This window comes from Esox lucius, chromosome 23 (assembly GCF_011004845.1).
Source record: "Esox lucius isolate fEsoLuc1 chromosome 23, fEsoLuc1.pri, whole genome shotgun sequence".
Taxonomy (NCBI): domain Eukaryota; kingdom Metazoa; phylum Chordata; class Actinopteri; order Esociformes; family Esocidae; genus Esox; species Esox lucius.
The window spans coordinates 11,072,865-11,087,033 of NC_047591.1; the positions used below are offsets into that span (position 1 = coordinate 11,072,865).

Here is a 14,169-nt window from a genome sequence, read left to right on the forward strand (position 1 = left end):
TCAAACTGACACTAACATCAACACAAGGATACACACACGCACGCACGCACGCACAGACACACGCACACACTGTGAGTCTCTGATTAAAGTGGCGTTTAAAGACATCGTCCTCCCAATCAGGGGGTCTGGTCAAAGAGCCCATCTCAGCTGGGGCACAAACTCAGATATCTTTAAACTAAGCAGCGCGCACACACACACACGCACACACAAAGTCAAAGAAAAAAAAATATATAACTTACATTTTAATGATTGACTAGCCTGGTGCCCCCCCACCCCCTCCCGCTGTTTTCAGTTAATGAGAGGCGGAGAAATGGATGTGGAAACAGCAAGGGAAAGGAGAATGGGAATACAGGCATATTGCCATAACAGGTGCTGGGTTTTGTATTGAGCTCCAGCTGTGGATTTAATTGGCTGTTTTTGTACTACCGAACATCTGATCAAAAAAAGATGACAGAGCAGCCCTCATCACGTCTGAGGGTCCCAAAGGCAAAGGGAGGACACGGGAAGTACTGCTGAAAAATGTGGTTACCTGGCCTGAACCCCGCCAAGCCTATGAAGCTCCCGTCCTTAGTCAACACGAGTTACACAATGTGATATCCCGCGCACTGAGTCAGTCCTACCGAGTACTGATATTAACAGGCTGTGTGCAGTCTCTAAGATCATCAGTATGGTTGTCCGATTAACAGCCTAACGCCTTTGTAGCGTGTGTCTTCTGATGTCGTCGGAGTAGGTGGAGGGGCGCAACTATAATTTAGACGGCGAGACACTACAAACGCTCACTGGCTCCCTCCTACCGTGCCACCGCCTGTCCCCTTAATGTGGCTCATTATAGAAACACTGGGTTTAACTTCCGCTACAAAAGGATCCCCTCCGCTTGCATTGGTTTAGCCTACAGATGAGCAGTGTCGTCACTGGACAGCAGTGGCGGCCGCTGTGTTTACGAGACCCCTGTGGAGACGCCATTGTCTCAGCTGCCCACCCATGATGCTTTGAGGCTTACGGGGACTGGGACACCATCTGCCCGACACAATCAGAACATCACCACAACCCCAGAACAACGGCAGCAGTCAGGGTTGCGGTAAATTCCATTTCAATGTCAGTCAATTCAGGGAGCATGCTAATGCCTATTTGTCATTAGCACAATTTCATTTAAACAATACTAACATAAAACGCTAATACAATACGCATTGTAAATACATTACCAATACATAGGTTGTTTACCTGGGAACTAACATGGTGCGCTCAGTCGAAGAAGTGCTGTTGCTGGTAACAGTAGCTACGATTATTTCCGTGCCAGTGTGAGATGTTTTAGTTGCTGCACAAAAACTATTTATGTATTATTTTTCCGACTCTGTGAAGCTGGAAGGAATTAAAGAACCAGACTTCATACATCACAACTTATTTCACTGTAATACACACTAAGTGAGATGCTGTCGTTTGTCCTAAATTGCCGGTTGGAAAAGCTTCCCACATTACCTCAGTACAGGGCCTGCAACAATTGCCATTTTCATCCGTTTATGCTTTCTCTGATGCAAATCTGTTTTTTTTCATCGAACAGATATTGTAGTGTTAAAATTAGAACGTCACACTCCTCCTACACATGGTTTGATACATCTGATGCACAGATGATTCAATCACTGATGATTTTCTACATTGTATTTTTATCACACATTTTGATAAAACAACTGCACCAGAAAGAGGGTGTGCTTGTGTGTGTACACACGTGTCTGCAAGACGGATGGAAAAGCTCCAGACGGTCTCCGATCTCAGAATTTAACGTGTCGTAACAATGACTTAATAGGTTGGGGAAATTTTATTTCTGTTTGTTCTGCACCTTTCCTCTCCAATTTCATCATTTCTTAAATCTACATCCCTGTTTCATTGCAACAAAACCCTCTGATGATACCAGTCTCTGGGAGAAGCACTGGCCATGAAGTTAGTATGGAGCAACGATTAAGCCCCTTGTAGGATTTTTACAGGTGATTTCGATTATATCTTGTGCCGGATTTGCGTTAGAGATACTTTTTTTTAATCCAGTGTAAACAGGTGAACATCTTAATTGTTGCGTGCCACCTTCCCGAAGTTACGTGCAGAGGCGTTGCTAGGATCATAATACATTCGGGGCTTAGCGACGTCTATATTGCCATATAAAGCACAATCAGAATGACAGATTCATAGATTGGGGGCCATTTTTTGGGGGGGTGGTCCATTTGAGATCCGGGGCTATTCATAAAAGAACCAGAGCTATAGCCCCGGCCGCCCAGGGCTAACGACAGCACTGGTTACGTGATACACTTTCCTGACAGATACTCCCTGCCGCTACTGAGGTCTGTAGACAATGTCTCACTCAGTGTGTATTGGAGGGGAATGAGCAATGAAGTTGAAAGTCTGGTTCTGTAATCCCAGAACAATCTGGGAAGCAAATGAAAACATCTCACACTGACACCGAAACCAGTCTATAATCACCAGCAGCTGCACTTTTTCACCATATAGCCCCATGTTAGTTACCAGGTAAACAACACTGTCAGGGTTTATACTCCTTCCAGGACAGGAGCCCAAAGAATGTCACCCTGGTGTTAAGCCTTACTGCATACCTCTGGTCCAGCAACTTTATCCTTATACGGTGTGAGAAGAGAATAGTATTTACATATTATGTAAATGTTATTTAAATGAAGCACAGCTGTTCTAAACATGCTCGCTGAACTACCAGTGACAGATCATTTTGATAAAAGATTTGCCAAATGAATAAGACTTTCCTGTTTCACCTCTGGTGTAATTGGTATTAATTTATTGGAAGGAACTTTGACTACCTTTAACTCAACATCAAAATATGCTTCCTGTGGGGCAGAGTCAAATTAAATGAAGATTAATTGTTTGCATTCAATAAAATGCTTCCTGTGGGGAGGGTCAACGTCAAATTCAAATGAGTCGTTTGCATACAATTAAATGCCGATTGTGGGGGTTATGCTCTTCTCGTTCTCTTCCTCTGTCTGTATATCAGCCTGAGTGTACAGATACACAAACACACTCGCTGAAACACACACAAACACACTTTCTGAAACACACACACACACACAAACACACTCACTGATACACACACACACACAAGCACACTCGCTGATACACACACACACAAACACACTCGCTGATACACACACACACACACAAACAAACACACTCGCTGATACACACACACATAAACGCACTCGCTGATACAAACACACATAAACACACTCGCTGAAACACACACACAAACACACTCGCTGGCCACTATTATTATTGTTTTTTGTACACCTGCTTGTTTACTCACATCGTGAAATGGCAAATCTTGTGGCTGCAAGTCAACATATAAATCCTGCAGACACAGACCACATTAGAATGGGGAAGGTGAGTGATCGGTGAGACTGATTGTTGGTGCCGGGATTGGTGGTTCCACAACGGTGCAACAAACTAAAAAAACATCCAGCGAGTGGCAGTTCTTTGGATGAAAACTCATTAATGAGAGGGATCAGATGAAAATGGCAAGATGCGATCAAGCTGACCCAAAGGCTGCAAATACTGAAATAACAACTCTTTATAACAGAAGCCTGCAGAAGGGCATCTCTTTACACCCAGTGTGTTGAACCTTGAAGCAGAGGGAGGCAAAAGGGGGACATAACCGATAATAGATAGGGGTGCCTAATAAATTGGTCGATGGGCGTATGTGTACATGGACGCCAGCTGTGACTCCATAGGAGTTCGCCCCTTATCGAAACAACTGCTGCCGTCTCTGGGACACTGCAAGGCCACAAACCCTTAACCATCAGAGACGCACTCTCGAGAGGGACAAGACTGTTAGATGGAGGGAGGGATAGAGACTGAAAGAGAGAACGACAGAAAAGGGAAACGGAAATCCATAAAGTCAGTCCAAGTGTTGATGAGTTGGAGAGAGCGACTGAGTGAAAAGCATTAGGAGAAAATGAGCCTATAAAATGTACCCATTAAATCAGGGCAGCAATCTAATTTACAGCTACTTACTGAGAAAGAGGGGAAAGAGAGAGAGAAAGATAAGAACAAGGGAGCAAGAAAGTAGTGAATAGAAGGGAAAGAGAGAGGTAAGAAAGAGATGAGAGAGCGAGACAAAGTGCATGAGAGAGTGAATGAGAGTGTTCAAACTATAGAAGAAACCCAGCTTTAAGGAAGTCTTCCTATACAGACTCCACAACACAGTCTTCACTACCCTATCCCTTTATCTTTGAGAGACCTACAGTATATTAACTCAGGAGACCAGTACAAACACTCATTACAGAGTTACACTTGTACTTGACAGTCTTAGTTCCAGTTGGTTTCTACCTTTAGTCAATCCTATTGTTATGACTACTAATGCAGAAAACACAACGGACAAACATGGTTGTGTTCATTACATTCAAAATCATTGAAGGCTATTTATTGAACTGGCTACAGAGGTAGCTGATGCTAATTGAACCAAAGTGTTTGCTGTTATCTTGCAAGGGTTTAGCTTGATCCGCTACCCTATTAAATAGAACACTGCTGCACCAGCTTTTCACACAGAAAGTAGACATGTACAGTGCGTATGCAAGTATCTCAAGTGCATGCACCTCTTGCGTGTACGTCGCCTAGCTCAAATCAGACCGGGTTAAAGGGTAAAAGAGAAGTCAGGGCACACTGATTGGGTACAAACTATAGGATAATGTTAGGACGATGTTGTGGCTAAGACACTCCAATTGGGAGTTGACTGCGTTTGAAGTGTGAACACGGCACGAGCTGTTCTGTGGGGTGTAATTGGGCACTCAATAGCCTTCAGCTGGCCTACAGTCCCCAGATGACCCAGCTCTTTCCTCTCTGCTGAGGGCACACGAAAAGGGCGTGTGTGTGTACAGAACTATTCGCGCAAAAAGTTCAATTAACATTTTGATGGTGTCGAAAATAAGAAATGTGAGACTGTATTACGACCGTGTGTGTGTGTGTGTGTTTCTCTCTGTATGTTTTAAAAGGGAGGGAAAGAGGACCGACTCAGCACAAGTTCTGTTTTAAAGGCAGGTACAAAACACGGCACCAACACAGCTTTGACTGTATTATAATGGATGTAGCACTCCGACTGCGTTCCCTTTAAGAACCTATCTCCTTAGCAGGTTGTGGTGTGGTTTCCTATGTCATTAACTTCCTGACAGCCTCGTTCTTCAGAAGAGCTTTGGCTTTACTTGCTGTAGGTCCCTGCTTGCATTTATTTAAAATCAATTTGTCCCAGCAGACATAAGGAACAAATGTTTGAATTAATTGACTTTTAATTTCCATGTCAAACTGCCAGTTGGTAGCCCAACCAACACAGGATTAATTGGCATTAAACAAATATTGCAACGCTCCCAATTCCTCCACTGTACCATGATGAAGCGCTGCCTCAAGAAATGTATAATGTCAATAATAACATCTGCCATTCATCACTCTTCTATCTATCTTCTATCCAAGTCTTAGAGGCATCTGTTTCATAAATGGATTATTTCTTTAGGGTCTTCCTTTTACAAGATCTCTTTCTCCCAAACAATGTGTTTGAAAAGCACTCAACTTCTCAAGAAGGCTTTTCTCTCAGCAGGTGTTTGAATGCCATCACGTTCATCTTCAGTGTCTTGGGGGAAAAAGTGACGCTGCAACAAATCCAACGTCACCATGACCACTACTACTGCAACATTAGAACAATGCTAACACTTGTCTCTCACATCATCTGTCAAAATCCACACATGCAAGATAACAAGAGATGATGTCGGTACATTAAGCCCACATCCTGACTAGATCAGTAGGTCTACTGATATTATTTAGTCTGGTCGGTGTTTTCCATCCAAACCCACCCAAGATATATTCTCAACCGGAGTTCCTGTCTTTAAATAAACTCTAATGTACCAAAACACTTTCCAGATGAAGCTGCAGTACATATTTTAGTCTTCCAAAAAAAAAAAAAACATTTAAACTTGCATAATTATTTTCACACACCCCGGTCTGCTCCGGGCCATACCATTCCTCTGAGATGGGGAGAAACGGGGGGAGAAGTGACTGTGTCATGGTGACCTGCTGTCTACTCCTCCCATTTCAGTGTGAGCTCACTTACCTATAATGTTCTCCAGTGCTGAGGTCTTGCACCGCTAAATTATAGTGTGTGTCCAATCGAAGTCTGTGTCCTCTTAAAATAGACAGCTGGGAAAATTATAGTCCTGTGTGTGTGTGTGTGTGTGTGTGTGTGTATGCATGCATGTCAACCCTGGGCAAGATAGAAAGAGACAGTGGAGAAATATGAAGACGCTATTAAAAAGCGTTTTGTGATTTCACATGCTGTGATCTATAGACGCCCGTCACAATTTTATGCCACAGGGAGTTACAGGAAATCGATAACTAGTGGCATGACAAACAAGAGAAGAAGACAAAAAGAGAAATGGGCGTGTGGGGAGGTGGGGCGGAAGAGAAAGAAGCCCAGCAAACATGACAATATTCTGAAATGTTAATTATTCCTACGAGGACTCTGCCCTAAGTCAAACTGTTGACTAGCTGCCATCTTGGATGGACCTTCTGCCAACGGGGGCGTATTCCAGCGTATTCCACTGTTACCATGGCTACACTCCCCTACCTGACTAAAGACCGTCGGGAGTATGAGTTGGTGAACAGCTTGTGTTTCCTTCATTTCTCTCCATATCTTCCCTCTTTCTGTCCTCCACTCTCTGTGAGCTTTTCCTCCTCAGAGTCCTGTCTCTATATCTACAAGTGACAGATGGTTCACAAATATCTCGGGAACAGTAACACTGGGGATTCGTCAAGCCCGAAACAATGATAGACATGTCACTTTCTCACTGTCTCCCACTCACACGCTTGCTGGGCAGGTGAGCCGAGTCATTCTCTTTGACGGATGGTGACAGAAGAACTTTAAAAACTCCCTCTTCAGGAGAGACAAACAGGCTGAATACAGGCGCAAATAAGTTATCTACACTAAACAGTTTGGCAGACTGAACAAATGCTGTAATCAAGTCTGACTTTCAGTAGTGACTGCCCAAGTACTCCTGGTCCCCTGCTGGAATCAAACCGACAACCCTGGCGTGGTATGGACCCATCTGATGACCCGGCCATTTGCTATCATATGCAATCACCTAACAGAGAATATCAAATCACCCAATGCCACTGTGGTTTAAATGTTATGTCCCACCTCTCTCCCATCACCCCCCAACCCTTCTCATCCCTTCTCATCCTCCTCTCCCATCACCCCCCAACCCTTCTCATCCCTTCTCTTCCTCCTCTCCCATCACCCCCCAACCCTTCTCATCCTTCCCTTTTCAAATCAAACCCAACCTTTAGCCCTTCTACCTTGTTCTTCCTCCTCTTTTTGCCACACCTCAAACCTACGTTCCCTTCCCAAACCACCCTTTTACTCAGCCCACCAATCCATCTGCCTCCACACCTCCTCATCTGACATCCTCTTTCCTTCTCTCATGATCCACTTTTCCTTCTCTTTTCCCCCTCTCTCTTGGCTAGACTGAGTGACTGTGTGATATGATCTGACCAGATGACTGTGTGATATGATCTGACCAGATGTCCCAAGTCCACAATGAGCTTGGACTGAAATGGCAGTCCTTTGGTTTGGAGAAGTAGTACTGTGTGTGTGTGTGTGTGCGCGCGCATGTGTGTGCGGGCGTGTTAATGTATATTACTATACCAGAAGTTGTGACCCAGTACTACACTGAGGTAAAGGGTTAAAATTGGAGTTAAGCTTCAGGTTGGGCATCAGGAATTAGGGTATAGGGCAAGGTTTAGAAATTAGGGTTAGATATAGATTTTAGAGGGTAATGGTTACGCTTACTTTTAGGGTGTGGCTTAGTTTTATGCTTCAGTTTTCCAGGAGATACTATTTTTATGGGAATAAATTTTGGCTACATAAATGTCCTCACAAATATAGTAATGTGCGTATTAGTGTGTGTGTGTGTGTGTATATGTGGCTTTCAAGTTACAATTAGCCCTTGTGTCCTCAGTAAAAAAAGATCCTGTCTGCATATTTATTTGCACGTAATTCACACAATTATGCTAAATTAACATAAAGATTAAAAAATGGACCATCAATGCCGAGGGCTGAAGTCTTATCCAACAGACTACACACTACCTCTACATTGGGCCCTGGTGGAGAGGGGGAGGAGAGAGCGAGGAATCAAAGAGATGGAGGATGAGACGACGGACGAGGTATGATACAGGGATGAAAGGGAGTGAAAGACTGGGAACATTTAGAGCGATAGCGAGAGAGTGAGAATGAAAGACACTCAGAAAGAGACGGTGACAATCTGAAAGTGAGCTGGAGGCAGAGAAAGAACTGCTGAGTAGCCGAGAGTGGAACACGTCCCCCTGACACGCAGGTGTGTCAGACGTTACCCTGTAGCCAGTCAAGTTGAGCAACACTTTGATTGTTTCCGCCGTGGGCCACATTACAAGGCATGGTGGCTCAGACCGTGCGTTTAATGAAGACCGTGATTCATCCACTCTTTCCCCACCCCAAATCGATACGCCATAGCTTGTTGCTATAGACCTGGGTGAGCCTTCTAACGGTCATTACAGTAGGAGTTGCCGAGATGACATGAGAAGATCTGTGAGCAGGCTGAGTTGGCGCTTCTGTACCCTAACAGTTGTCTGGCCTTCCGTTTAACTTTAGTGTTCTCGGTCTTGAAGGCAGCAGACTGCAGTGACTTGGGTTAGCAGTCAGTCTAATGACTAAATCGATGTCTGCTCCACACTCTGATGTCTGCTCCATGCCCCTGTAGTAATACAGGGGCGCCAGACTTGAGAACTCGACCAAAAGGCAAGAGCAACAGCACCAAACAAGCGCGCCGTCCCACACGTGCACCTTCTTATTGCTTTTCAATAAAACAAAAATTTGCCCCCACACAAGTCAACAATCCTCAAATGACCAGCGTATCTGGACATTTACGTAGCCAACACGAACACTCTCCCACAGACACACACCTCACAAACACTCTCCCACAGACACGCGCCTCACAAACACTCTCCCACAGACACGCGCCTCACAAACACTCTCCCACAGACACGCGCCTCACAAACACTCTCCCACAGACACACGCCTCACAAACACTCTCCCACAGAAACGCGCCTCACAAACACTCTCCCACAGACACGCGCCTCACAAACACTCTCCCACAGACACGCGCCTCACAAACACTCTCCCACAGACACGCGCCTCACAAACACTCTCCCACAGACACGCGCCTCACAAACACTCTCCCACAGACAAGCGCCTCACAAACACTCTCCCACAGACACGCGCCTCACAAACACTCTCCCACAGACACGCGCCTAACAAACACTCTCCCACAGACACGCGCCTCACAAACACTCTCCCACAGACACGCGCCTCACAAACACTCTCCCACAGATACGCGCCTCACAAACACTCTCCCACAGACACGCGCCTCACAAACACTCTCCCACAGACACGCGCCTCACAAACACTCTCCCACAGACACGCGCCTCACAAACACTCTCCCACAGACACGCGCCTCACAAACACTCTCCCACAGACACGCACCTCACAAACACTCTCCCACAGACACGCGCCTCACAAACACTCTCCCACAGACACGCGCCTCACAAACACTCTCCCACAGACACGCGCCTCACAAACACTCTCCCACAGACAGGCGCCTCACAAACACTCTCCCACAGAAACGCGCCTCACAAACACACTCCCACAGACACGCGCCTCACAAACACTCTCCCACAGACACGCGCCTCACAGGCTCCTCCATCCACTACAGATAAATATTAGCCGTGGGTCCATCTGCAAGCCTGACCAGCACTCCGCATCCAACCATACTGTCACCACCCAAAAATGCCTCAGCACCCTCCTCCACCCGCCCGTCCGTCCCTGCGCCTTGCACGGGTTATTAATGCCCAAATGTGGCGAACCTCCTGTGCTAACCGCCTTCCATCCTGCTAACCTCACATAACAATCAAGTCAATATTTATCTGCAAAAGGAAGTCTGTATTTCCATTCACGCATAGACCATAGGCTCAGTTGCTGTGTGTGTGTGTCTCTCTCTCCTTCTCTTTTCCACTCTCTGCCTGCACTGCAAGGCATGCTACGATAGCAGTGACACATTGCATTGGACTCTGACTAGACACAATGACTTATTGCACACTCGTAAATCTGTAAACACACATAATGACACACGAACACACATTTCCACAGAAGAACACATCCAGGTAGACAGACAAGCACAGGCACAAACACTCAATCACAAGCCCGGCCACGCCAGCTGAGGAACAGAGGTCTGGAGGTGGATGGAGAACTGTCATTTTAGATCTGTCTAAGACCAGATCTTAAGGTTAACACACCCTCAGCATTCAAGCGTTGCTGCAACAGCCCCGGGAGAGAGAACAGAAGAGGTTACCGAGATCAACAGAACCCAGACAGACTGGTTAATAGGCCCGCAAACAAAGGCAAGCCCTTTAACGGTTTACAATCTGTGGCAGCCAGATGTTGACGTGATGAAAACACGGCTTAAGCAGACAATTTCCATCATTAACAGTCCCCCTTCCATACCCACCTCCTATCTGGGGGGAGGAGGGGGGGGTAATTATTGTTTGGGGTTGAGAGAAACCTCTGAACATCTGTTAGCCCTCTGCCTGTAAAATGGTGCTATGAGCCATTAGACAACCTACCTTTCACCCAACTATGTCCACCTAAGTGTGTTTATGGTACAGATGTAGCCATGGAACACCCTCACACTCGCTCTTCCTCTCTGACTCAAAGCTGTTCCCCTCTCTCTTAACGCTGTTCCTCTCCCCTCTTTTGCTCTGTGTTCTACTTCCTATTCCGCCTCTCTTACTCAACACTATGGTCTTCACTCTAGCTTCCTCCCTGACTCAACACTATGTTCCTCTCTCACTCCTCCCTTACCCAACACCATGCTTCTCTACTTGCCCTAAATGCAACACTACAGCTCTGTAACAAAGAGACCACTGCACCTTTTTCTTTCCTTTCCAAAGAAGTTGAAAAGGAATGTTCTGAGTGAGGAACAGAAGTGTTCAATTTGCAGTGGTCTCTTAATTTTAACCCTTCTGTTCCTCACTCAAAACCTTCCTTTCCAACTTCTTTGGAAAAGAAAGAAAAAGGTGCAGTGGTCTCTTAAATTTTTCCAGAGCTGTATGTTCTTCTCTTCTCCTTTACTCCACAATCTGTTCCTATCTTCATCCTCACTCACACATACACAACCCCCAGTCTAATGGCAGATCATTTCCAAACCTTAGCCTTCAGTGGTCTGTTTTTCAAACATCACTTGCCTGTTCTCTATATTGTCATATCTCATTTATGATGAAGCCTGCTTCATAGAAGCGACTCCCAGTGAACTCTGGACAATTGATGTTGAGTTATAACGCTGCTCACTCAACAAGGTCCAGAACTGAATCTTTCTTGCCTTTTAACTCAAATAAGGCGACAGGCGATCAAACCGCCACAAGGAGTCGCTACAGCACGACAAGGCAAGACAACCATATTTGATTATTAACACCCCAGACATGCCCTCTGGTCTTACAATGACACAGCTAACTGCAAGACAGTGACTTTACTACGGTACCATTTACATGGCTCTACAACTCCCCTCCAGAACTGCAGAGGAAAGAGATGAATGTGGAAAGACCCGGTCTTGAACCAAAGGCAATGTGTAGCAAATGTGATTCATATAGAAAATGTATTATGTATCATTAGAACTTTTTCTTCTTTAAATATATTTTGGATTGGGTCAGCATTTCACATATTATTTGACATTATCACACAGGTCTGACATCCACAAAGCGTGGTCCGACGATCAACGACATAATGTCATTACTCACCCAGTAGAATACCGGCTTGGATCTTGGGTAATAGGATTTGGATATATCTGTGAAGACATCAACCACAAAGTCCTTGGTGGTTTATAAAGGAAGGTAAGATGGTTCTGTTAGTAGAAGAGTAAAAGTTGACTCGCTGAGAGAGAATGAGGGTATTCTCAGTGGTTTCCGAGTCGGATATCTGACTTCAGTAATTCAGTTAGGTATACAATATTATCCGTAAATGTGTTAGTGGATAACTGTGTGTGTGTCTGACTGTAAATAACTGTTTGCGCGTGTGTGTTTGCTTGCATGCGTGCGTCTGTGTGCATGTACACCCCCTGCTGCTGTAAAGCCCTTCACTTGAGGCCCATGAGAAGATTATGAGAAGAACAGGAAGTAAGAGGAAAGTGGGGTCTCTCTCCTCTCTCTTTCTCTCGGTCTGTCTTTCTCGCACTTTCTCTCTTTTTATAATACTGTAGCTGTTTATTATAAGAGTGTGTGTTTGCAGTTCTTTGTTAAAGAATGTACATAGCTGTTGATTAATGTGCACGCGCATGTGAATGTTTCTGTGTGTGTGTTTAGCTGTCCGTGACCCAGTGGCAGTTCCCTGTAATGAAGTCCAGAATCTCAAACAGATGGCTATCAACCTCATTAGACCATTAGACCTTATCGAGGCTTCCCCTGACTGCTGCCTGGCCAAAAGTCCAAACGGAACAGAGCCGCAGAAATAAAGGGCACAGAATGGACACAGGGCTCCACACAGAACCACAGTGTCATGGTCCCCTCCCCCAATACCAAGGCCCATTGGGGACGTTTGATCCAGGCTTCGTGCCAAACTGTAGAGGAAAACAACAAGCCCGCTAAGATCACACAAACAGGACGTCCAGGATACGTTCCCACAATACAGCTTCACATGCAGAGCAGAGAGGGAGGACACGGGACAATGGGCTGAAAGACGAGAAAGAAGTTGAGAGCCAGAGAGAGGATAAGCGAGGCATAGAAAGAGACACTGGGACAGGCAGAGATCGTCAGACACACAGAAAGAGAGAGAGAGCAGCAATTGTATCTTGTTTCATCACTCTAGGCCACATCTTCTCTATACAGGATAACATCTAACGTTTTTGTGTGGAGAATTTCACAACACAACACACATTTCAAGAACACACATTCAGAGAACTTCAGAACATCAAACAGAAGAGGTACAAGCCTTTGAATTGCTATTCAGAATTGGAGGCACAACTTGCCATGCTACAGAACGGAGTTTCCCCCAAACACTGAGCACCAGATCTGTACCGGGATATTGAGGGTTGGATCCTGGGATGCTTCACATCCTGATTTCTTATGAGCACATGGATGGTTCATCAATTAACTTGGTGCAGCCCATTTAGTGAACTGGTAATACATCTCTGACTCCCTGAAGCATCTTCGGGAAACCACAAACATGCGGTTGGGATGGATTAAACATATATCCCATCTCTGACATTCTAACCTCCTCCCCTGGCTACTGCACACAGCATGGAAGTGACCTGCAAAAGAAGATGGATGTTTTTTTCAATGTTCCTATAGCTTCTAAGTAGGAATCTTCTATGAACATGATTGATATTCAATATCATTATTTATTACAGTGTATACAGCATATAAGAGACAATTTGCATGAGAAGTTACATCTGTGGTAAGGTGACTATATAGCCTATTGCCAAACAACGTTGCTAAACACAAAAGCCCCTTATTTCTTCAAGCAGCGAGCATTAGCGACAGTTCTCAGGTCCGGGATCCAAGAATGGGGGGGTTAAACGGATTTAGTATTCTGCCAAATAAGGCGTGCTTAGAAATTAACTTTTTGCAGGGCAGATGAAAAGAAATGACACTGTGTATAGCCGCTGGCAAAATACCAGTAGATACCCTTTTTACAAAGGTCATGTGTGATCCGGGTGAAACTTGGAAATATCTCTGTGTCAACCCCGATCAGCAGTGAAATACAGGCTGGGAACCCCTGCACTAGAGTCACAGAGTCTATCATCAAACTCCTGTTATTACAGATGAGGTCACCACAGTTGGCAAATCAGACACCATACCCAGAGTATCAGTTACGCCCTACATTCGTGTCCCCGACAAGCAGTCAGTGAGGAATTTCGAGTTTTCCAAATAAATTCCACTGTCGGCAGCTTTGGCCACCTCACTCTTTCCTAGATATCTCAGTGAAAGCCAGTCCATTTCAACTGGCTCTCTTGTAGGTCTGTGGCAACGGAGACTCCTGGGAATGAAGCTGGGTTTGAAATCGGGTTGTTTCAGTCAGTGTCTAGACTTGTGTTCACACTAAAG

General features: G+C 45.2%; 1 protein-coding gene across 3 annotated transcripts in view; it reads right to left on the bottom strand.

Annotated features, from left to right (window-relative positions):
* chst11 (carbohydrate (chondroitin 4) sulfotransferase 11) overlaps positions 1-14,169 on the bottom strand; it is a 44,813-nt gene that overhangs the window by 27,369 nt on the left and 3,275 nt on the right. Inside the window, exon 1 of one of the 3 annotated variants that reach the window (XM_020043033.3) lies at positions 11,869-12,328. The exons of 1 other annotated variant lie outside the window; for it this stretch is intronic. The gene's annotated coding sequence lies outside the window, so the exon portion shown is untranslated. Of the gene's footprint in view, positions 1-10,698; positions 10,873-11,868; positions 12,329-14,169 lie in introns of those variants that run through there. One more of the 3 variants, XM_010887023.5, reaches the window with a different exon arrangement.